Source organism: Eleutherodactylus coqui, chromosome 13 (genome assembly GCF_035609145.1).
Source record: "Eleutherodactylus coqui strain aEleCoq1 chromosome 13, aEleCoq1.hap1, whole genome shotgun sequence".
NCBI classification, from domain to species: Eukaryota; Metazoa; Chordata; class Amphibia; order Anura; family Eleutherodactylidae; genus Eleutherodactylus; species Eleutherodactylus coqui.
This window is the reverse complement of record NC_089849.1, coordinates 15,868,678-15,894,123: the sequence shown is the minus strand read 5'-3', so window position 1 is coordinate 15,894,123 and position 25,446 is coordinate 15,868,678. Positions and strand designations below refer to the sequence as shown.

The 25,446-nt window shown below is 45.3% G+C and overlaps 1 long non-coding RNA gene across 2 annotated transcripts in view; it reads left to right on the top strand.

The window, feature by feature from the left end:
* LOC136587757 (uncharacterized) overlaps positions 1-25,446 on the top strand; it is a 206,818-nt gene that overhangs the window by 119,952 nt on the left and 61,420 nt on the right. The window contains exons 2-3 of one of the 2 annotated variants that reach the window (XR_010787489.1): positions 10,779-10,948; positions 23,189-23,376. This is a non-coding gene — a long non-coding RNA (uncharacterized lncRNA). The remainder of the gene's footprint in view (positions 1-10,778; positions 10,949-23,188; positions 23,377-25,446) is intronic. The other variant, XR_010787490.1, reaches the window with a different exon arrangement.

The following is a 25,446-nucleotide window of genomic DNA, read 5'->3' as shown; positions in this document are numbered from 1 at the left end:
AGCCAATGCATCAGAGGGGCAGCGTATGTCAGCCAGGCGTGAAAACCTGGCCAATATACGACTGTGGGAATAAGCTCTAAAAGTGATCGAAAAATCCTTCAATGGTTGTTAACCCCTTCCTGCCAAAATCAGAAGAAATGTATCATGTCATTTATACTGCTTGATTAATGCTGAAAACAAATGGCACAACTGATGTTTTTGCTCCCTGCCCTCCAAAAACAAATAATAAAAGTTATACATTATATGTAGAGATGAGCGAGTAGTGCCTTAGCTGAGTATCCTCCCGCTCGTCTCTAAAGATTCGGGGGGGCAGGGAGCGGCGGGGGAGAGCTGGGAGGAACGGAGGGGAGATTTCTCTCTCCCTCTCCCCCCCCCCCCCCCCCCCCGGAACTCACCTGTCACCTGCGCCGGCCCCCGAATCTTTACAGACGAGCGGGGAGATACTCAGCTAAGTCACTACTCGCTCGAGTAATGTGCCTTAACGAGTATACTCGCTCATCTCCAATTATATGTAACCAAAAATGGTAGCAACAAAAGGCTCACACTGTAAAAAACAAGTCCTCGTACAGCTATGTGGATGGAAGAAGTAAAAAGTGAAAAGAAAATCCCAAAATAGACCGTGTCACTCGGGGGTTAAAGAGATTTCAGCAAATAAAGTTTATTGAAGGGGTTGTCCCATCAGAGAAGACCCCTTTCACAGTGTGGCCTCCGGTGAACAGCTGATCTTCATGAGTTCCGCTTCTGGAAAAAAGCTGATTTCGCCAGGGAAAACCGCAGGCAGTCAGGCATTACCCCTGCAGCAAAATGTAGTATTACATGATGGCCAATCAGATGAATCGCCGGCTGGTAATTCAAGGACAGCTCAAAGTCTGCCAGGATGGCTGCCGCACTTCTAGATGACTCTCCGCTCTGACTAATAGTGGGGGACCCTACTGTATAAGGTTCATATAACATACTGACATAGTATGTTAGGCTGAAGGGAGACCATGTCCATCCAGTTCAGCCTGTTTCCACCCCCCCTTGTTGATCCAGAGGAAGGCAAAAAAAAAAAACAATGAGAAAGAAGCCAATTTAGCCCATTTTGGGGGGGAAAAAATCCTTCCCACCTCCATAATGGAAGTCAGGATAATCCCTGGTAACGGGCATATGAACATGGTTTGTGTCTTTGGCACAACCCCTTTACCGCTACAATGACATGTTCTAGAATTTTCCAATGGCTGCATCAATTCTTAAAGGGTTTTATGATCTCTGTTTGCAGTCATACAATGAAAGTCTTCGCTTTTTGCTTCTAGAGGCTGTAACGGCAAAAATATATGGCCGTTTAGGGAAAGCAGAGTGTACCTTGTGAATGACGTCAGGTGACCCATGCTACGGCGATAGCCTGATGAGGGACAGCAGGCAACTGAAGTCCAGGTGGGCCGTGCAGTAGGGCTGCTCACACCTAGACTTCAGTACGTTATATGACGGAGGAACTAAATGACAGAGCCCACACAGTTATGGATTCAAGAAGAATTCCCACCCAATCGATGTCGGGCTTCTTTACTTATAGCCCCCTTACATTGGGGTGTCACAACATCATTGGTCAATTAACTATGCAGGTTTATTGGTTAGTTTTCAATCCAACATTGTTCGTAGGTCAGTTTAACTCTTCATGTCCATTGGTCACATCTCATTATTCTAATAAATATCATAGTTCTTTGGACAGTTCTCAATCCGACCTCTGATTGGTTACTTCTTAGACATTACATGGCTATCACTGGATACATTCTGATTCTTCATTTGCATACCTTCCAGAAACTATTAAGTTGCAGTGAATAACCTCTTGACTGAGTGCCAAGAGGCCAAGTAGCCCAAAGTTCTTATCTCATCTCAGCATATGTGTCCCTGTACATAGCTAAGAACATGGTCATGTGACTTATCTAATACATTTCATGATTATCCTGTGGCATAGGTATTAATTCAAAACTCACTTGTATATACATATCTAGTCCATGAGTACTTTATATGTTAATATTACATTGAGGCTGGGTTCACACGGGGCGGATTTGCCGCGGAAATTCCATGCAGAATTTTGCCGTGGCAAATCTGCATGCGGCCACTAATCCCGGGATTAGCCAGCCATGTGGACGAGATTTCTCAGAAATCTCATCCACACGGGACGGCAAATCCGCTGCGGCTAAGCCGGCAGAAGCCGCTGCTGCGGCGTGGATTTGCCGACCGCAGCATGTCTATTTATTTATTTTTTTACGCTGCGGCCGGCTCTCCTCTATGGGAGCGCCGGCTGCAGCGGAAGAGCGAGCGGCTGGTCCGCTTCAAAACCGCCGCGGGTTTTGAAGCAGCGGTTCTTCCGGTGGAAATCTTGCGGTTTTTCGCCGCGGGATTTCCGTCGGGAATCCGCCCCGTGGGAGCCCAGCCTAAAGGCATCAATGCTGCCAATTAACCTTCTTGATAGTCTTATCTTATCTTGACATATGTCTCTCGGTATATACAGAAATTAGACAAGTTGTTTTCTGGTATATTCGGCGGTGTCTGCTACTGCGCAGTTTACATTCATACTATTTATATATATTAATTGTCCATAATCAAATATTTTTTGTTACAAGGCTAAAAATGTAACCCGATCATCTGATAATCATGCAGGCGGTAGGCTTATTACAGTCCAGCCGGGTACATATGTAATCAGCACATACTAAGATAGTAAGACAATGTCCATCTAGTTCAGCCTGTTTATGATCAGCACAGGTCTTCAGCCTGGAGAAGTAACAATGAAGCTTCTCATTTAATGGCAGCAAGCAGAGCTCTTGAAAACCATGAAGTATTAATGTAAAAAGTATATTAGAAAATTGCACTGTTTGCAGTGATTTACCATTTTATTTACCCCCCCCCCCCCCCTCCCAGCCCTTGCTCAACTGGAGCTTCCCTGTATGGTAATTCTCCGCATGCCCCCGGAGTGCAGCATAAAATCACGTGACAAGTTCTCCGTGGATCAGTTTCAGTGTAAATCCACATTAGATGGGAGAATCCAGCGATTTGAGCAACTTCCAACGAGGCCGGGTCATCGGTGCTAGGCTAGCCAGGGTCAGGATTTTACTGCCATCCCCATGAGTTTTTCTCATATAACAGTGTGGAGACTATACTGATTATGGTGTAATCAAGAAAAAACATTCAGCGAAAAGTCGATCCTGTGGATATAAACACCTCATCGCCAAAAGGGGTCAGGGGAGGATGTCAAGAATTGTTCTAACAAAAAGGAATTGTGCAGTCAAGGAAATTGCAACCGAGTACAACACTGTTGCTGCAACTGTTCCATTCATATATTTTGCCTGTTTTGTGGATTTGGAAACTTTTCCACTACTTTACTGTTTCCCTGTTTTTTGGGTTTTTTTTGTCATCCTTGGCAGTAGTCCATAATCGATTAATGTGCTGCCTTTACCTCACCCCAGAGCAGGGCTGTTGGTTGCTCCATCTCTTGTGTTTTGTGTGAATTGGCTAAGCTACTTAAGCCGCGTGCCCAGCGATCAAGGGTCCTCGTGTGTCACGGTCCCTACTCTAATGACACACTTGATCCAGCAGCACAGGACACAGTTCACACAGCAAGCTGCACCGCAAAGGTAACAGAACACAAGTCACACAGCAAGCTGCAACACAAAGGTAACAACACAAGTCACACAGCAACCTGCAACACAAAGGTAACATGACTGCTCACCCTGGACATCAAACAGACACAGACAGGGGCCTATATTTATATATGAGCTCAGACCCTGGGGATTGGCTTACCTGAGTACACCACACGCACCCAGCTAAACTATCCCTCACCTGTGAAGGCATGCTCCTGGAACCCTGTAGAACAACAGACTCCAGCATCACAAACCTGACAGATACTAAATGAAGCAGCAGAGATAATTGCTGAACTACTTGTCATAAGCTTTGAAAATTCCTGGAGAACAGGAGAAGTTCCAGAAAATTGGAAAAGGGCAAATGTTGTCCCTATCTTAAAAAAAGGGAAGAAGGTGGATCCAGGAAACTACAGACCTGTGAGCCTGACTTCTATACTGGGAAAGATCTGTGAATAAATTAAACAGCACGTATGCAAGTACTTGGATGAGAATGGAGTAATTAACCAGAGCCAGCATGGGTTTGTAACAAACAAGTCATGCCAGATGAATCTAATTTCCTTCTATGACAGAATCACCAACTGGATTTTATTAGGGAAATGCAGTGCATATAGTATATCTTGCCTTTAGTAAAGCATTTGACAAAGTATCTCATACCATACTTATTGCAAAAATGACCAAATATGGAATTGAGAAGGCAACTGTTAGGTGGATTCACAGGTGGCTGAGTGATTGTACTCAAAGAGTGGTCATAAATGGCTGCACATCCAAGTGGAAGAATGTATCAAGTGGGGAACCACAAGGCTCTGTCCTAGGCCCAGTGTTGGTCAACATTTTTATAAATGATCTGGAGGAGGGAATTGAGGGGAAACTGATCAAATTTGCTGATGACACAAAGCTAGGAGGGATAGCTAACACTAGGGAAGAGAGAGTATTCAAAAAGATCTATAAAAGCTTGCACAGTGGGCGTCAACTAACAGAATGGTATTTAACAAGGAGAAATGCAAAATCCTACATCTGGGCAAGAAAAATGAAGAAAGCAAATACAGGATGCGAGAAACTGGGCTAAGCAGCAGCACATGTGAAAAAGACTTGGGTATATTAATAGACCATAGACTGAACATGAGTCAACAATGTGATGCAGCAGCCAAAAAGGCAAACACAATTCTGGGATGTATTAAGAGAAGCATGAATTTAGATCACGTGAGGTAATTATCCCCCTCTACTCTTTCTTAGTCAGACCTCATCTGGAATACTGTGTCCAGTTCTGGGCACCCTACTTTAAAAAAGACATAGACAAACTGGAGAAAGTTCAGAGCTAATCATGTCTTATGAGGAACTGTTAAAGGATCTGGAAATGTTTAGCTTAGAGGAGACTTAATATCTGTCTACAAATATCTGAAGGGCTGTCACAGTGCAGAGGGATCAGCCCTATTCTCATCTGCACAAGGAAAGACTAGAAGCAATGGGATGAAACTGAAAGGGAGGAGACACAGATTAGATATTAGACAGTGAGGGTGATCAGTGAGTGGAGCAGGTTACCACAGGAGGTGGTGAGTTCTCCTTCAATGGAAGTGTTCAAACAAAGGTTGGACAGACATCTGTCTGGGATGATTTAGTGAATCCTGCACTGAGCAGGGGGTTGGACCCGATGACCCTGGAGGTCCCTTCCAACTCTACCAGTCTATGAAATAGTACTGCCTCCCTGTTACTCCTTGTATATGATGTATATACAGATAGTACTGCCTCCTCACCTCTCCTTGTATATGATGGAGGCACAGATAGTACTGCCTCCCTGTTTCTCCCTGTATATGATGTTGGTATAGATAGTACTGCCTCCCTGTTTCTCCCTGTATATAATGTAGGCAGAGATAGTACTACCTACCTGTTTCTCCCTGTATATGATGTAGGTACAGATAGTACTACCTCCCTATCTCTCCCTGTTTGTGATGTAGGTACAGATAGTACTGCCTCCCTGTATCTCCCTGTATGTGATGTAGGTACAGATAGTACTGCCTCCCTATCTCTCCCTGTATGTGATGTAGGTACAGATAGTACTGCCTCCCTATCTCTCCCTGTATGTGATGTAGGTACAGATAGTACTGCCTCCATATCTCTCCCTGTATATGATGTATATACAGATAGTACTGCCTCCCTGTTTCTCCCTGTATATGATGTATATACAGATAGTACTGCCTCCCTATCTCTCCCTGTATGTGATGTAGGTACAGATAGTACTGCCTCCCTATCTCTCCCTGTATGTGATGTAGGTACAGATAGTACTGCCTCCCTATCTCTCCCTGTATATGATGTATATACAGATAGTACTGCCTCCCTGTTTCTCCCTGTATATGATGTATATACAGATAGTACTGCCTCCCTATCTCTCCCTGTATGTGATGTAGGTACAGATAGTACTGCCTCCCTATCTCTCCCTGTATGTGATGTAGGTACAGATACTATTGCCTCCCTGTTTCTCCCTGTATATGATGTAGGTACAGATAGTACTGCCTCCCTGTTTCTCCCTGTATATGATGTAGGTACAGATAGTACTGTCTCCCTGTTTCTCCTTGTATCTGATATATATACAGATAGTACTGCCTCCCTGTCTCTCCCTGTATGTGATGTATATACAGATAGCACTGCCTCCCTCTCTCACCCAGTAAACGTTGTAAGTACAGATATTACTATCTCCTTGTCTCTCGCTGTAATGATGTAGGCACAGATCAAAGATAAAACATTATATAAATGAATACCAGGACAAAATCCTGCAAGTCAAAGTATTTACAGATATTGAACATGTTATGTCTATCTGTGTAGTGTGATGCACATATTACATGTTTATGGAGCTTGAATATTGTGATTATTCCTGTATATCTCTAGTGCAGACCGGTGCTTCTGCCATATTATTAGTTCATGAGAAAGTCTCACAAATATGAAGCCATTACCATCGGTTCCAGATTTATCTCAGCACCGTTATATTACAGTGAAGCGGGGATATTACTGCCATTACCCCTGGAGGACTGTGACATAGATTGCTGCACAACCCTGTGAACTGAAGGAACAGGTGCCGGCGCCGCTTACTACATGAGATCTGTCATCCGCAGTGGCTCGCAGCGCCAGCTGCTTGGCTGTGGGAAGAATTTCTGTTCAGCCTAATTCTTGGGACACGTTTTCACTAAAGACAACCGATGCACATTTTCCGCCTATGAAGATATTTTTTTGCTCTGTATATGACTTTCTGGATCCTGGCTTAAAGGGATATTCCTGTAAGATGAATTTATGATTGGTCGGGTCTAACTACTGGGACCCCAAAGGTACATGTACGCCAGTGCAGCATTCATTTCAGTGGGACTGCTGGAGATTTGCTCACACTCTGTTACCTCCAGCAGTCCCATTGAAATGAATAGTGGAAGCACATATGCGCAGCCTCGGCATCATTCATTTGGTGGTACATGGGCTTTGTTTTTGTGATCGGCAGGGCTTCCAGTAGTCAGACCCCCAGCAATCAGGTAATTATCACCTATCCTGTGGATACTGGAATATCCCTTTAAAGGCGTTGTACCAAGATCCGAAGTTTCCCCCTATAAATATGATAGGGCATAACTTGCTTGTCTTGCTGCTAAAATACCCACTGATCTCAAGATCAGGAGTCCTGTGCCCCTGTCCTCCTCTCTGCTGGGTTACTGCTCCCCCTGCAATGAGGCACTGATCACACAAGCGCACTAACGAGGCATCCACTTTAAGTGGGACTGTCGAGATACCTGAGCGCACCCATTCGGGTATTTTCATCAGCCCTATTGAAATGAATGGAGCGTTAACTGCACATGTTTGGCCATCGCTACCCTTATGCTATGTTACTGTGGAGGGAGAAGTGACCTCATCAGTGACCGGCAGAACAGGGCATGCGAGTCCCATTCTGGAGATTGGCTGGGGTCTCAGCCGTGAGACCCCTACCAATCATTAATTATCCCCTATTCTTTGGATAGGGGATAACTTGCAATCTCGGTACAACCTCTTTAAGTATCTATTTCTCGCCTACTGAATGAGTTCACCCATATTAGTATACATAACCCCCAAAGCTACAGATATACAAAAAACAACAGAAGTGTCTTCTAGTTTCAGAGTGGTTTTGAGCCGCCACCTAAGAAGCTCCTGACTCTTCTCACTAAGCTGCTGGCTTGCTGGACAGCTCCTTTGCCAATCCCGTTGTCTAGCTCAGTGTTTCCTGAACTCCAGTCCTCACTTCTGCCTCATTGGGGTTTTTGCCTTCCTCTGGATCAACAATGGAAACAGGCTGAACTGGATGGACATTGTCTCCCTTCAGCCTAACATACTATGTTTACTGTCTATGTATTTCAGCCTGTATTATTCATGCATTTTGGGGCAATCCATGGATTCCGTGTTTGGGACCTGTAGACCATATCCTTGTGTATAGTCTCTTGGATTTAGGAATGCCTACCTCTGCACATTTTATGCACTTTAGCCTTTTGTTCTATGAACGTCTTGGTGTGTATTTAGTATTTTTGCATATTCTTGTGATCGGACGGTTTGCTCCTTGTAGACCTTGTCTCCTAGTTTGTGAGCTGCTGGTTGTGACTTTATTGCTTGTCCAGCCGCCAGAGACTTTCATGTTATCTTGTACTGTTTTGAGTTGTTCTGTGTCATACTAATGTTGTTAATAAAGATTGTCTTCTTTTGTATTTGCTGAGTGGTGTTGGTTGTTTTTTGGATGTACTTTTTGTTTTGTGAGGCCCATCAAGTCTGTCCAACCTGTTTTTGCCCCCTTCTTCTATGGGTGCCGTCTGTGACATAAGATTATAGCAAGTAATGGGTCATTTTTTTGTGCACGTTCCATCCAGACCATAATCTGATGGAGCTCACCAGAGACAATGGCTCATGTAAATACGGACTACTGACCTGTGCTGGACACAGGAAGCATGGAGCCTTACACATAGTAAATCAGCATGGATACAATGTAGCAAAACTACCTGTGTGAGGCCGACGGCATAGCTGTCATTTCTCCAATCCTTCTGTACTGCGGATGGTCCGGCCGGCGAGTCGATGGACATGTACAGTAGAGATTTTCCCGTGCCATCGCTAGGCGATCACGCGGGTACAGCCACCTTTATGCAGTGTTAATTGCAAAAGGGCTGCAGGTTGGACGGCTTCCATTGACTTCAGTGGAAGCCGCCCGTGTGGCCACCGCACAAACATAGAGCATGCTGCGATTTTTTTTCTCCACGAGCGGAAAATTGCAATTGATTTTTACTCATGTGCAGGAAAATGCATTTTTCCATAGCATATTCTGGACGGTATTTGCTGCGGTACCCGGGGGCAGGCGCCTGCCCTGGATTCCGTAATGCCAATATACCCGTGTGCAGGCGGCCTTATGCATCTATATTTATTTCTGCAGGGCAAACACAGGATTTTTAAAGGGGGGGTTCAGCTTGCGGCCAGCACTCACAGCCATGGTCTGGCCCCTTCTCCAACAACATAGTAGGGGAGAGGTGGGTGCACAACAGCACTGAGGCGGCTGTACTCGCTGTTATCAGGCCCGCTCACACTGCTGCGCTAGTTTCTTCTTCAGGCCTCTAAATACAGGCTCAGAATAGACCATATGAAAAAAATACAGACTCCCTAAATGTAGATACAGGACATGTGCCATAAAGAAAGGCAGACCAAAGACTCACTAAATACAGACCCTGTCAATAAATTCAGTCCCAGACCGGCCCTACTAAGTAACTTCCCTTCGCTGACCCACTAAATAAATGGAATCTCTAAACCCACTAAATACAGCACCAGACTCCTAAATTAATTAAAACCCTTTAAATAAAGTCCGACCCCATATACCTGTACATGCACTTGGCTCACATTCTCCTTCGCCTTCTTGCTGCTCACTCCGTTTTGCTTGAGGACCTACAGAGTCATGTGATCTTCCCTCTAAAGGGCCTTTTGGTAGGTCCTGGGATCATTGCACAATGTGTTTTACTGCTGTTTTTTTCTCAAATCACAGCAAAACTGTAGCAAAACTTTAGGCCAGGGATCATTTGGCAAAGCTGCTTTTTACACAATTCACTGCACCAATCCTGATAAAACTAAGGTGCACGGTGGGTAGCGCCGGGCCAGACCCCGGGGACAATCCACAGGAAAAAGCGTGCAGAGACTTGGGCACCATTCATGTTGGAAACTATTCCAAGTCCACAAAAACAAAACCTTGTAACATTTGGTGGTGCCGGAGTCTCTGTACGCTTTTTCCTAGGGCAAAATATGGTCCTGCCTGCAGGGGGGTTTGGGCAACCAGAAGCCCCTCCAAGTGCCCTCCTGCTCTGTATGGCAACTGCATGAGGCCTGCCTGTGAGTACGACGTTCTCGGATGGATCACAGACCACACAACACACAGACACTTTGTGCCTCATGCATAAATGTATATTGATTGATGTATTTAGAGCCAGGAAGGAATTCTGCCCCTTCCATTAAACTGCAGCACACCTCTATGTCATTACCGTGGCTCGTGGCTTCACCTTGGTCATGCGTGTCTCCTCGTGAATGACATTGTACAGTAGGGAAGGCAGAAGGATGTTTTTAGGGTGGATGCATTATTTAGATGTATTGGTCTTCTCTCTGACATACCGTCAGCAGCTTCTAGGCTCTGATGGTGGGGGGAGGGTTGGCGATTGATGAAATGTTTGTACAAATTGTGCTTGCTCTACTGAGCACTTGTTATGAATGGATGTTAAGTCTCTGCAGATCCTGAAAACGGGTTTAGCAAATTTGAGTTGCTAAATCAACTTTTTAGCTATTTTTGCTCATTTTTGTATATAATTAAATTCAGCTAGGATTTGCACTGAAAGGTGAGAGACTGATTGGTCACTAACAGTTCAACAAACAGGCGATTATAACAAACCCTGTGATCCATCTTTTCAGAGAAAAATGCTTCTTTTTCCACATATCAGGTTTCTCTCCCCTCCACACAAACTCCCCCCAAAAATGTTCGCAAAATTGCTAAGATCTGTCTTGGTAGACGAGATATACTAACCGCTCACTAAGGGATGAGGTTACATGTTGCCAATAGAAGTCTGTGGAGGAATCCGGTGAGGGAGAAGTAGAGACGCACACAGATATGCCACTGCAGCTAATAGTAAGTGTTTTACTGTCTTACAGCTACTGGAATCACATCTACACTGCTCAGAACTTCTTTGTAACATCTACCATGCTGCTACTTCTCTGCGTACAAGAGATAGATATGAAGACCTCATAGCAGCTAGTCTACACCCACCAACTCAAGAAAGACTGAGAATTAGAGTTGGAGCCTGCAGAGATGAAAACTAATGGTAAATGCAGAATGTAAGTCATATAATTGCTAGAAATAGGAATATCCCCCATGAACACACATATGGCAACTTATTCTGAAACGTGACCTGAAAGATTAGGTACACTTTTAGCAAGTGGTGTGTGTCCATCATACTGTACCCAGGCACAGCACTGCACATATGATTGTGGCTGTACCTGGTACTGCAACTCACTTAAAGGGCACAGACTAACATTTTAAAAGCTAATGTACATCATCAGAATACGTTGTTTCGTAATAGGTTCGGGTATTCTTGTATCTTGTCACCACTGGAAGTGTGGGTTGTGACAAGATACAGGCTGCTTGACAGGCCAGCCATGCCCCCCTCTCAGGTCCTGGCACTCACTAACAGTGGCTTACCCGGCGTTCCAGCGGCTTTCCTGGGGCGAACTCCCTGCAGTGGGCTGCGGCCCCTGACAGTGAGGGACTGGCAGCGGCATAGCGGCTTCCCTGCCAGCCTGCCTGCACTGGGCAGCGGTGGCAGAGCAGTTTCCCAGGCAGCCTGCCTGCACTGCCCAGTGGCGGTGGACAGTGAGGGAGCGGTGGCGGCAGACGGCTTCCCTGGCGGCTTCACTGCACTATGCAGCAGCACCGGACACTGAGGGAGTGGCGGCGGCAGAGCGCCTTCCCTGGCAGCCTCCCTCCATTGGGCAGCAGCGGCAGACACTGAGGGAGCAGCGTCAGCAGAGCAGCCTCCACGGCAGACTCCCTGCACTGGCCAGCAGCGGTCGACACTGAGGGAGCAGGGGACCTGCAGCGGCGCCAGCACAGGGCTCGGTGATAGTGAGCCAGGGAGGGAGGGTATGCAGAGGCTCACTGCACTGTGCAGCGGCACCGGACACTGAGGGAGCAGCGGCAGCAGAGCGCCTTCCCCGGCGGCCTCCCTCCACTGGGCAGCGCGGCAGAGCGGCTTTCCCGGCGAACTTCCTGCACTAGCCAGCGGCAGTGGACACTGAGGGAGCAGGGAACCTGAGGCGATGCCAGCAGAACCCTGGGTGACAGTGAGTCGGAGAGGGGGACGCGGAGGCTGGAGGGGAGTGGGACACTGCAATCGAACTCCGGAGACAGCGCTGGGTGAGAGTGGGGCTGGCATGGAGGGTTAGGGTAAGGGTTCGTTTCAGTGTTGTGGTTAATACTGAAACCAGCCCTAAGCATAACCCTCCATCCGAGCATGAAGTTAATCCCCACACTGCTAGGACCTTCAAGGCTTGACCCAATCGGAAGCTAGGGGTGTGACGGGGGTTCCTGCTGTCAAACCCCTAGCTTCCGGTGGCATCAAGATACAATAATACCATAGGTTCGCTATACTTTGTCTAGTTACTCTGTTCATCTTCTATGTCCCATGACTCCGAATAATATCTCCACTTCCTCTGACATCTTGTCCTTATTTGCTACTTGCTCCCTTGTCCATAGCCTCCAACATCCTGTGAGCAGTACAGGATGGGAGGACAGGGCAGGAAGCACTGTGCTCTATGGCTCATGCAGTTCAGAGTGCTGGAAGCTCCTGTCTGTCTGCTTCAGCAGGGGGGGTTCGTGCTGGTAAGTTGTAGGACCCGTTGACTGTGGGCAGAGTTACAGCGCTGGCCATTAAACAAGCTCTATGTATGCTGGAAGTTGTAGGTAACAGTCTCCTGCGGACATGATGGATGTAAATACAGTGGCCGATCGGCGAAGCAGGGGATAAAGAAGAGGGTTCAGAACGACAGATCAAAGGAGTACTGGTGTATCTTGTCTCCACCAAAGAAGGTGGAGACAAAATGCACGCCTGCAACCAACGCCCACAACTTGATTGGCTGGAAAAGAGAATGGGTGCCCATCATCTCCCCTCCCGCCTTGTGACACTCACCCCTCCAGCGCTCTCCCTTGTCCCCTTTCTGGCTCCTGCACTGTCAGTCTCCTCGCGACCGTCACACTGGAGAGCTGCAACTGGCAAGTGAATAATGAGAGAGCAGCAAGAAAAGTCACTTACAGGGTTGCCAGCAGTGAGAGGGCACATGGCACCCCGGCGGGGGAAGAGTGACAGGGTCGTCAGCAGCCGGGGAGATGATGGACACCCATTCTCCTTCCCAGCCAATCAAGTAGTGGGCGTTGGTTGTCGGCGTGCATTTTGTGTCCAACCATTCTTCTGGTGGAGACAAGATACACCAGTACCGATTAACGCTACGGGTTGCTGCTACTTAGCTGTACTTCCTAGATTCCAGCATTTTACGAATTTCCATTTTATGCTTGGAAAAGCCCTTTAAATGCAAAACTGCTGACAGTGCTTGGTTATGGAGGAGGAGGAGTATTAAAGTACTTTTGCAATATGCTTAATATCCACAGCAATAAGAACTGTGATACTCCTGTGCCCTGCCGCCACAAGGTCTTCTGCAAGGAGTACTCTCTGCTCTGTCCATTGAATTGCTCCACAGCTGTAGCATCCAACCAGGAGATTCAGTTAGGACTACAAGATTAGCTACTCCAATTACTGATGGACACGCTGAATATTCAGTTTGCAACATCGAATTTCAAATTTTTGGTTACTTACAACCCTTCAGCAAGAAAATCTATTTTATGACAGACAAATCTTGGCCTTTGAGGTAAAACAATGTAACTGGAGGTCTGTATTTTATTGTGTGTTTCCATATGTTGGCTTATTTCTGTTTACGGACATTCTTGTGTCTTTTCTGCTTTTTTTAGTGAGACTGTTCTCAATCTAAGGGCTTATTCAGATGTCCGTATATCGGCTGGGTGTTCACACCCGACCAATATACGCTGTGCAGGGAAAGGAGGCAGGCCGGGCCGGGTCGGGAGCAGTGCACTGAGCTCTCCGCCCTCTCTCTACCCCTCGCCACTATTTGCAATGGGCGGGGTGAAACTTAGCTCCGCCCTGTCCCGCCCTCCCATTGCAAACAGTGGAGAGGGGGCGGGAGCTCAGTGCAGAGGGGGACAGCGTATATCGGCCGGGCATGAAAACCCGTCCGATATACGGACGTCTGAATAAGCTCTAAATGTGTGAAACTAGTCCTTTCCATTTTAATTTCAAGGAAGAGTTCTACTCCTATAGTGAAAAACTCTAATAAATTTAGCCCATTTTCTAGTATACTTTTTCTTTCAACTCATCAATCTCAAAAAATGGTTGCTGTTCAGACCTAAACGTTCTCACTGTTAAAGGTTGGTTACAGGTGTATCCAGTGGAGACCTCGGCAGCACAAGTCTCTCTTCTGTCCTGAGTTTTATACAATGTATCAATGCAGATAAAGTGTCAGTGTGGGGTCACATAGGATTGGCCACACTAAATACAATTGTAGCAAACTCTCAATATTTAAACCCCTCACAGCCATTAGAAGAAACGCGTGTTTATGTGACAGCCAGTGTGATAACCAGGAAAAGTACATTTTACTCTACTTTACTAAAATTACGTTTTTGTGCGGAAAAATTCCTCTGTCCACTAGGAGTCTTCCTTCCTTCTAATTCAGTGTCAACAGCCTGTTATACAAAGTCTGCCTCTAATAACAAAGACAACAAGACAGATTGCAGGATGTAGAGGGTGGGGTGTTTCTTGCTGCTATCTCATGCTGCCCATAGAAGTCTATGGAGAGGTGAGGGAGTAGGAAAATGCTGCTGGAAGGAGAGGCAAGCAGAAGGAGACATGTTTACTATGGCAGCATTTGTGTTGTATCTGAAATCAGTACTGAAATTACACCTACACTGTTCAGTGCTGCTGTATATTGGCCTCCATGCAGCTGTTACTTATGAGGGTGTGCTACAGAGGGATAGAGAAGTGATCCTGCTCTCCTATGTGTACAGTGTATGAAGACATCATATTAGCTAGTCTACACTCACCACGCTCAGGAGGACAGAAGAAGAGATCCTGTTCCCCTATGTGTGTAGTGTATGGAGACATCACATCAACTAGTCTACACCCACCAGCTGAGGGAGACAGAAGAAGAGATCATGTTCTCCTATGTGTGCAGTGTATTGAGACATCATCTCAACTAGTCTACACCCATCAGCTCAGGGAGACAGAAGAAGAGATCCTGTTCTCCTATGTGTGCAGTGTATGGAAACATTACAGCAGCAGTCTACACCCACCAACTCAGAGAGATAGAGAAGAGTTCTTGTTCTCCTATGTGTGCAGTGTATGGAAACATTACAGCAGCAATCTACACCCACCATCTCCGGGAGATAGAGAAGAGATCCTGTTCTCCTATGTGTGCAGTGTATGGAGACATTACAGCATCTATTCTACACCCACCAGCTCAGAGAGATAGAGAAGAGATCCTGTTCTCCTATGTGTGCAGTGTATGGAGACATTACAGCATCTATTCTACACCCACCAGCTCAGGGAGATAGAGAAGAGTTCTCATTCTCCTATGTGTACAGTGTATGGAGACATTACAGCAGCTAGTCTACACCCACCAGCTCAGGGAGATAGAGAAGAGTTCTCATTCTCCTATGTGTACAGTGTATGGAGACATTACAGCAGCTAGTCTACACCCACCAGCTCAGAGAGATAGAGAAGAGATCCTGTTCTCCTATGTGTGCAGTGTATGGAGACATTACAGCAGCTAGTCTACACCCACCAGCTCAGAGATAGAGAAGAGATCCTGCTCTCCTATGTGTGCAGTGTATGGAGACATTACAGCAGCAGTCTACACCGACCAGCTCAGAGATAGAGAAGAGATCCTGTTCTCCTATGTGTGCAGTGTATGGAGACATTACAGCATCTATTCTACACCCACCACCTCAGAGAGATAGAGAAGAGATCCTGTTCTCCTATGTGTGCAGTGTATGGAGACATTACAGCAGCTAGTCTACACCCACCAGCTCAGAGAGATAGAGAAGAGATCCTGTTCTCCTATGTGTGCAGTGTATGGAGACATTACAGCATCTATTCTACACCCACCACCTCAGAGAGATAGAGAAGAGATCCTGTTCTCCTATGTGTGCAGTGTATGGAGACATTACAGCAGCTAGTCTACACCCACCAGCTCAGAGAGATAGAGAAGAGTTCTTGTTCTCCTATGTGTGCAGTGTAAGGAGACATTACAGCAGCAGTCTACACCTACCAACTTAAAGAAGACTGAGAAGTAGGTATGGAGCCTGCAGAGGGGAAAACTAGTGATAAATGCAGGATACGAGTCATATAATGGCCACAAATAATTTTTACATAGAGCCAACATATTCCACTGCACTTTACAAGTCAAAATACTGTTTTTCCTCCTGTACACACATCATCATATTTTGAAAATCTACCTGAAAATGTGAGTACTGTAATGAGATCCATTAATCTGAAATCCAATAGTCCAGAATCCTTGATAATCCAGTGATTTAAATGGTTGTGTAATGGTCCAGCCGTCATCGTGCAGCCGGAGCTCTGCCATCTCCCCCACTCGGCCTGCTCGGAGGATCTCTGTACAAAAGCTTCACTTGAACTCTTTGTAGCATTCTCTATTGTTTGTGATGCGTTTCCACTGAGTAGTTATTATTTTAGGAAGTTAGTTATTTTAGCTGGAATCACAAACTGCGTCAGTAAAACAGAGGCTTTCTTAAAGCTTCCGCTGCAAATGCCCATCATATAAAAGCTGTTTGCACAGCATAGGTGCTGCCATTCTGTGCTCATTGGGATACGGGTGAGTGCTTGAGGAATTGACAGAAACGTCCGGGGGCACCGAGCTGCCAGCAGGACCTGCTGAACCACATAGTGCGCTGAGAGTGGATGTGGATGTCCTGCGTGATACTGCTGACCGGACACTTGTTCTATCGATGCCTGCTGCCAGCACCGCGCACATCTCTACCTCTCACTGCTCCCATGTCATGTGGGCAACAGAACCAGTTCACAAGTACATTTGTGCCATCTTTAGTTCATGCCCTTTTAGGCCACTCTCACACATGAACGTGGCTTTCGCTTTCGGCTGCAGCGTGTATTAGCGCACCCCATCATTGTGATGGGTGACGAGGTGCAATACATGGACAAAGATAGAACAGGCTCCACTCGAAAATCGTGGTAGTCGAAGGCGCCGTCCAGAGCCGCGATCGACCGCATGTCTGCAAGGCCCTATTGATTCCAACGGGAGGATTATACCGCGATTAACACGGCATTCAAATCGCGGTTAAAAAGCGCCTATGTGAGTGAGGCCTAACTCATTTTCTAGGTTTGTTTAACCCCTTAGTGACATGGCCTATTTTGGACCCAAGGATGTGATGATTTTTGGGGGATTTTCATCTCCACAATCCAAAAGCCAATAATTGTTTTATCTCTCCATCGCCATGATGGTATGAGGGCTCGTATGATGCCGGGCGAGCTCTAGTTTTTATTATGATTTTTGGTTGCATATGATGTATAAAATATACATGATTCATTTTATTGTAGGGCAGGGGGAAAAAACATCAAGTCTGCCATTATTTTTTTATTTTTTTTTCACAGTGTCAGGGTGGACACCCACTGGCGTTTTTCTCTATCTTGCGGTGAGAGAGCAAGTGAAAACACTCGCCTCGCAGCGCAAGAAAATCGCTGGAACATTGCCAGTGTTTTCAATGGGGCCAGTGGCAGCAGCGCTAGCCCCATTGAAAACATAGGGAGAATACCACGGACTTCTGCTGGCAGGAGTTTTCTTCATCCCCGCCGGGATGAAAGAATCCTCTGCCACAGATGTGACAGCTTTGACAATTGTGGCAGAAGTGCAGCATGCTATCCCCTTGCTTTCAATGGGGTCGGCACTGCTGCCGATCCCATTGAAAGCAGTGGTTTCTGGCAAGCCCCGCAGTATGATTTTCGGGGAAGGGCTTGAAATATAAGCCCTTCCCTGAAAAATCATCATTCACTGGTTAAAAAAAGGAAAAAAAATTAACTCACCTCTCCGCCGCTCAGACGCGTCCTCCGGCTGACTCCCCGGCACTGCTGTCCAGCACTTTCAGCAGGCGTGAATTTAAAAATTCCCGCCTCCTGAAAGGACTGTGCTGATTGGCTGAGTGCTCAGCCAATTACAGCTAGTGCTCAGCTATTGGCTGAGCGCTCAGCCAATTACAGCTAGTGCTTAGCTATTCGTTCATGATTGATTGATTGAACTGTCCACATTCTGCTATTCCCATCCAAGTGATGAAGGGGAGATGATCAAACTCCATATCTAAACCGGTCTGTGACCAGTTGGTATCAGGGACCATATTAAAGGTGTATCCCCAGAAATGACTTTTGTCACGAGATAGGTGATAAAAGGCTGATCAGTGGAGGTATCAGTGGAGGACCAAGACCCCAATCAATCCCATAAATGGAGGTCCCATGTCTCCCTATCCCCATGCAGAGTGCAGGAGCTTGAATAGGGTATGCATGCAATTACTGCATTCATTTCAGTGGGACTGCTGGAAATAGCCAAACACTTGTATTCGGCAGTCCCATTGAAATGAATGGAGCGGCGGAGTGCATTCTTAAGTTCCTAGTGTTCTGTATTTCATTTATGGTTAGACACTTTGTCAAATCTTGACCCTTTGCGCCTTAGGATTTATGCCTGGTATCTTGGGCATTCCTTGGTGCTTCTGCCCAGGTTCTTGGTATTGACCCTTGGCTATGTTGCGATTTTGCCATCGTTTAATCGTCATGTCCTTGCTGACAATCTTCAGTACCAAATCGGCTGCCAACTGGTGACTGTTCTAGATGGCTGACTGGGAATGTGCATGCCTCCCCGAGGGAGTTGTGGGTGTAAAGTTAGCCTTTTACCCCTGTTGACACTGCTAATTTGATTTTTTTTGCAAAAAAACATTGCCTACAATGTCATGACTTCACCTCCACCAGCTTGAACTGTTGACAACTGACAGGAAGGGGTCATTGATTCAGGCCTCCCATCAGCGCAGTGCAACAGAAATCTGGATCCATCAGACCAGGTTATGTTTTTCCACTGCTCAGTGATACAATTTTCGTGCTCTTTTTCCCCCTGGAGTCTCATCTTACTGTTTCTCTTTGACACAATTGGCGCTGGAACTGGTTGTTTGCTGTTATATCATCCGTGCTAAAGAATGGCAAATAGTACATTCGGACACATTAGTTGCAGCACCAGCATTACAATCTGCTGCTCTTGGCTGTGCAGCGCCTGTTGGTCAGATCAATTCCTGACATCCTCCTCTGACCCCTTTCAGTGATAGGTTTTTTCCATCCACAGGATCTCCTATTACTGGATGTTTTTCACACCATTCTCGGTATACTTTCCACACTATTAGACCTCGTTCCCACAAGCATTGTTTTGCAAGCATATGTGCACAAAAAACAGCGCTGCACACGTGTGAAAAAAAAACCACGTGACCGAAGCTCCGTGTCCATTGCTTTCCATGGGGCCGCCGGCAGCGGCTGCAGGCACCAACCACAGTGATTTTTAGGGAAGGGCAGTGGATTTTTCACAGAGCCCCGCACAGAAATGTCACTCGCCGGCTCTGCTCTGCACATGCGCTGGCTGGCCGGCAGCCGGCACATCAAAGAGCCGGAGCCACGGGAGAGGTGATTGTCGCATTGGTCACTGCAAGGGCTTGGGTCTGGTCCTGCTGCTGGTCCCGTTTATGCGCAACTGCGTTTTGTAACGGCATGCGTAGTCACAGATATAACCGTGGGGTTTTGCCCTAATGTGGATTCAGAATGAAACTGATCCACAGAAAACTTGTTACATAACTTTATGCTGCACTCCGGGGTCACGGGGGGAATTTCCAACAGGAAAGCACAATCATTAAAAGGGCTCTAACAAAGGTGCCATTCAGTGTGTATATAATATATAGTGGCTAACCTATGCATCTTTTTTACCTGCTGGAATATCTATATATCTATCTCTCATCTACCCTGTTTCCTTGAAAATAACACCTACCCCAAAAATAAGCCCTAGCCTAATTTTCAGGGAGGCTTGAAATATAAGCCCTACCTCAAAAATAAGCCCTGGTTACCCTACATAAAAAAATACATTACCTAGCAAGCTCGGTTCAGGTCCCTCCTGCTGCTCTCCAGAGGTTCGGCACGGTTCTCACAGTCCTCAGACGCTCTTACAACATCACTTCCTGGTTACAGGGTTTCATAAATCCCACCTCCAGGAAGCGCTGGTTGTGATTGGTTCTTCCACCGCTGCTTTGCCAATTAATGCAGCTCTGGATGAACTAATACAATGGCTGTGATTGCCCGCGGCTCAGCCAATTCATAAATCCCACCTCTACAACGCGATGGCTGTTGGTTGGTTCTTCCATCTCTGTTCTGGAAAATCAATGCATCTCTGGATAAACCAATCACAGCCATCGCATTGGTTCATCTAGCGCTGCCTTGACTGGCTGAGCAGTGGTCGAAGAATCAATCACAGCCATCGCTTCCTGGAGGCGGGATTTATCAATCACATAGCCAGGAAGTGACGTTGTATGAGTGGCCGAGGACTGCAGGAAGCGCGTCAGAGCAGCGGAGAGAGAAGCGGGAGGGACCTGGACTGAACTTGCTAGGTAAGTATAATAAAAGCTTCCCTGAAAATAAGACTTGGTGCCACTTTTGGGGCAAAAAATAATATAAAACAGGGTCTTATTTTCGTGGGAAATACGGTATCTATCAATCAGATAGATAGATGGCACGGAGTATTAGGGCAGCAGAAATGCAGTTCTAAGCTCTCGTTCTCAACCTTCAGTTTGTAAGTTCAATTCCCCACCTGGTTCAGGTAGCTGGCTGAAGGTTGACTCAGCCTTCCATCCTTCAGATTTTTTAAAAATGAGTACTCAGCTTGGTGGTGGTGGTGGTGTGTGGGGGGGGGGGGGGTGTGATAAATAAATGACCTGAAAGCGCTGCGGAATAAGTTGGCATTATACAAATAACATTGTATGATTGAGAGATAGATATGAGATATATCTCTTTCATATCTTTCATTTATCTATCAATGATATCTATTTCTCATCTACCTCATATCTATCTCTTAATCATATCTATCAAAGTGCTAACAACCACTTGTCCATGAGTGTATGTGAATGCTTCACATGCTCCGCCCCTCCTGATCACATGATGGTGATGTCATCGCAGGTCCAAAAGCATATATAAAACACAGAGCTTGACAGCAGCCATGTGATAACAGGACCTGTGATGTTGTCACTGTCATGTAATCGGTTACATGGTGTCTAAGCTCTGCCCCTGACCACATGACAATGACATCACAGGTCCTTCACGTTATTAAAAACCTGCAGAGCCGGACAGCAGCCATGTGCTAACAGGGCCTGTGATGATGTCCTGTCATGTAATCAGTCACATGGTCTTTTAGCTTCACCCCTTAAACCAGCAGAGCCTGATCACATGATTGTGACGTCATTACATTTCCTTCACCCTTGTGCACTGAATGAGGGATTATGGGAGAACTACATCCCCCACAAACCCCTGCGGCCTCAGTTGCTATGGATACAGCAGTATTCAGTCTGGCAGTTTGTACCTGGTTGTGAGACAGCTGTACACCTGTGTGGAGAGTCCAATAAATGACACCTAAAAAAATGTCCACATACATAGCTGGCAGTGTATAATTACTAATAACATTGCAGCATAGTCCTTCACTGCTATCTTCACATCTCCCGAATGTGATATCATGTCATCTCAAGTGCTAATGTTGCCAACACCAGTCCCGCCTTCATCTAATTGTCAACCGTTGTCCAGTGTTGAAACAAACCATCGCTGTCGTGCAAACATGTTACCACAGAGGGCTCAACGCCGCCGTGAAGCTAATGCAGCTTACTTGACAGCGACACGCCATGATGTCACCTCAGCCACCAGCTGAAGTTCGTAAATCTCATGCAGCTGATATATGAAAGCAACAAGCAAACATGTCTCCTCAGTGAGCGGCTGAAGTTCATAAATCACTGTTTGCAATGTTCTGGAAAATTATAAATAATGCCAATGGCTTACTATTGGTACAAATATTTCCGTGCAAACTCTTATTCCTTACAGTCCATATTAGTAAGTGCCAGAAGCACTGGTTGTGTCCCTTGGAAATGTTCACAGGTTTAAATGTTGCCGTATCGGTATTGCTATTTTGTACATTTACTGACGTTTTCTTATTCATAGGTGTTTGCACTGCTCAGCAAAATTGCAAATAATGGCAATAACTTACTATTTGCACAGAAATATTTTGACCAACTCCAATCCATTTCACTATATATTATATTAGTAAGTGGCGCATTGCACCACCGGAAACACTGGTACTATAAATAATACTAACTAGTCTATCTATCTCACATCTATCTATCTATCTATCTATCTCACATCTATCTATCTCATATCTATCTATCTATCTATCTCACATCTATCTATCTCATATCTATCCATCTCATATCTATCTGTCTCATATCTATCTATCTATCTATCTATCTATCTCATATCTAACTATCATCTATCTCATATCTATCTATCTATCTATCTATCATCTATCTCATATCTATCTATCTATCATCTATCTCATATCTATCTATCTATCATCTATCTCATATCTATCTATCTATCATCTATCTCATATCTATCTATCTATCATCTATCTCATATCTATCTATCATCTATCTCATATCTATCTATCATCTATATCTATCTATCATCTATCTCATATCTATCTATATCTATCTCATATCTATCTATCATCTATCTATCTCATATCTATCTATGCATCTCATATCTATATATCTCACATCTATCTTCCTATCTGTCTATCTATCTAGCTATCTATCTCATATCTATCTATCTATCTATCTATCTATCTATCTATCTATCTATCTATCTATCTATCTATCTATCTTCTATCTTCCTATCCATCTATCTACCTCATATCTATATATCTCATATCTATATATCTCATATCTATCTATCTCATATCTATCTCCTATCTATCTATCTATCTATCTATCTATCTATCTATCTATCTATCTATCTATCTATCTATCTATCTATCTATCTATCCATCCATCTCATATCTATCTATCTATCTATCCATCTCATATCTATCTATCTATCTATCTATCTATCTATCTATCTATCTATCTATCTATCTATCTATCTATCTATCTATCTATCTATCTATCTATCTATCTATCTCATATCTATCTATTATCTATCTGTCAGTCTATCTATATATCTATCTCATATCTTATATCTATCTACCTCATATCTATCTATTTATCTGTCTATCTATCGTGTCTTTGTATCAGAATGACTATAAGTGAGAGTGGATTCATATGTACATTGTCATTTTTGTTTTCTGTTTAATCATAGGAGAGCAAAAATGAAAATGATGGCGTCCCGGATCCGTCAGATAACAGATACCAACAGTGCCCGATGGATGTCATTGACTTATAATGGGGTCTGTCACTTTTAGTCATGGTGTCTGTCATTTACCATAAGAAAACAGCAGTGCATGCCGCATACAAAGCCCAAGATGTGGAGTAATGCATGGATCCCCTGTAAGTGTATAGCCTGGTATGTGCAGTCAGTGAATGGACTGCTTCTGTAAGACTCTAGTGCTGGAGTAGACACTGGTGGCCGTGGAGGGAGCGCTGCAGACATGATGCAGCTCACACATGTTCTCCAGCAGCCAGCACTTCTGCATCTCCCAGCCCTCAGACCTGCAGTGCAGTGTGTAGGGGGAGCTGCGAGCCCTCTGCATTTCCCCAGCCCAGCCCGCTGACGTGCTGCCCTCAACTTCCTTCTGGAGGAATAAAAGGAGCCGCCTGCTGGGATTTCTGCAGTGAGATAAATCATGTTCCCTGGACATCTTCCAGCAGCATCTCCCTGGACTGGTGAAAGAGGAGCCCGACTGCACTAGAACTTTCTGTCAACTCTGCATTATAACCTCTTCTTTGATATCAGGGTTAACTGGATAAACTCCTCCCCATCCCCCGTGTGTCCTTATTTTTTTCCGCCTTCTTAGGATTGCAGTTCTCGGCTATCTTACAGTCTGTAATACAAAGTTTACCTGAATGGCTAAGTTCAGATTTCAGTCAATGGCCCTCTATGGCTTTTAGATGCTTACCTGCGCAAGCAATATTGCAGCCATCTAGAAATGATAAATTATTACTACCCACTGCCATTATGGCATTACTGCTGCTTATACTACCCACTGCCATTATGGCATTACTGCTGCTTATACTAGCCACTGCCATTATGGCATTACTGCCGCTTATACTAGCCACTGCCATTATGGCATTACTGCCACTTATACTACCCACTACTATTAGGGCATTACTGCCGCTTATACTAGCCACTGCCATTATGGCAATGCTGCCGCTTATACTACCCACTACCATTATGGCATTACTGCCTCTTGTACTACCCACTGCCATTATAGCATTACTGACTCCTATACTACCCACTACCATTAGGGCATTACTGCCTCTTATACTACCCACTGCCTTTATGGCAATGCTGCCGCTTATACTACCCACTGCTATTAGGGCATTACTGCCTCCTATACTACCCACTACCATAATGGCATTACTGACTCTTATACTACCCACTACCATAATGGCATTACTGCCGCTTATTCTAGCCACTGCCATTATGGCATTACTGCCGCTTATACTAGCCACTGCCATTATGGCATTACTGCCGCTTATACTAGCCACTGCCATTATGGCATTACTGCCGCTTATACTAGCCACTGCCATTATGGCATTACTGCCGCTTATACTAGCCACTGCCATTATGGCATTACTGCCGCTTATACTAGCCACTGCCATTATGGCATTACTGCCGCTTATACTAGCCACTGCCATTATGGCATTACTGCCGCTTCTACTAGCCACTGCCATTATGGCATTACTGCCGCTTATACTAGCCACTGCCATTATGGCATTACTGCTGCTTATACCACCCACTGCCATTATGGCATTACTGCCTCTTATACTACCCACTGCCATTATGGCATTACTGTCGCTTATATCACCCACTGCCATTATGGCATTACTGCCGCTTATACTACCCACTGCCATTATGGCATTACTGCCACTTATACCACCCACTGCCATTATGGCATTACTACCTCTTATACCACTCACTGCCATTATGGCATTACTATCGCTTATACCACCCACTGCCATTATGGCATTACTGCCGCTTATACTACCCACTGCCATTATGGCATTACTGCCTCTTTTTCTACCCACTGCCATTATGGCATTACTGCCTCTTATACCATTTTCTACCTATATGGTATTTCTCCCTCTCATTACTAAATTATTACCTTTACGATAATACTGCCTCTTTTATCTGAATTACTATCCTACAGTACACCGTATCACTGTCTTTTATTACTATACCACCTTCTGTATGGTATTACTACCTCTAATTACTGCACTAATGTCATCCATCTATACAGAATTATTACTGCTCTTTGTTACTGCATACTACGACTCACCTTTACAGTATTATTACTGCCCCTTTACCCCAACTCTATACCAGCATCATCTTGTACTACTGCCCTTCATAACTGCATTACTGCCTTTTATTACTGCCATCCATCTGTACACAATTGT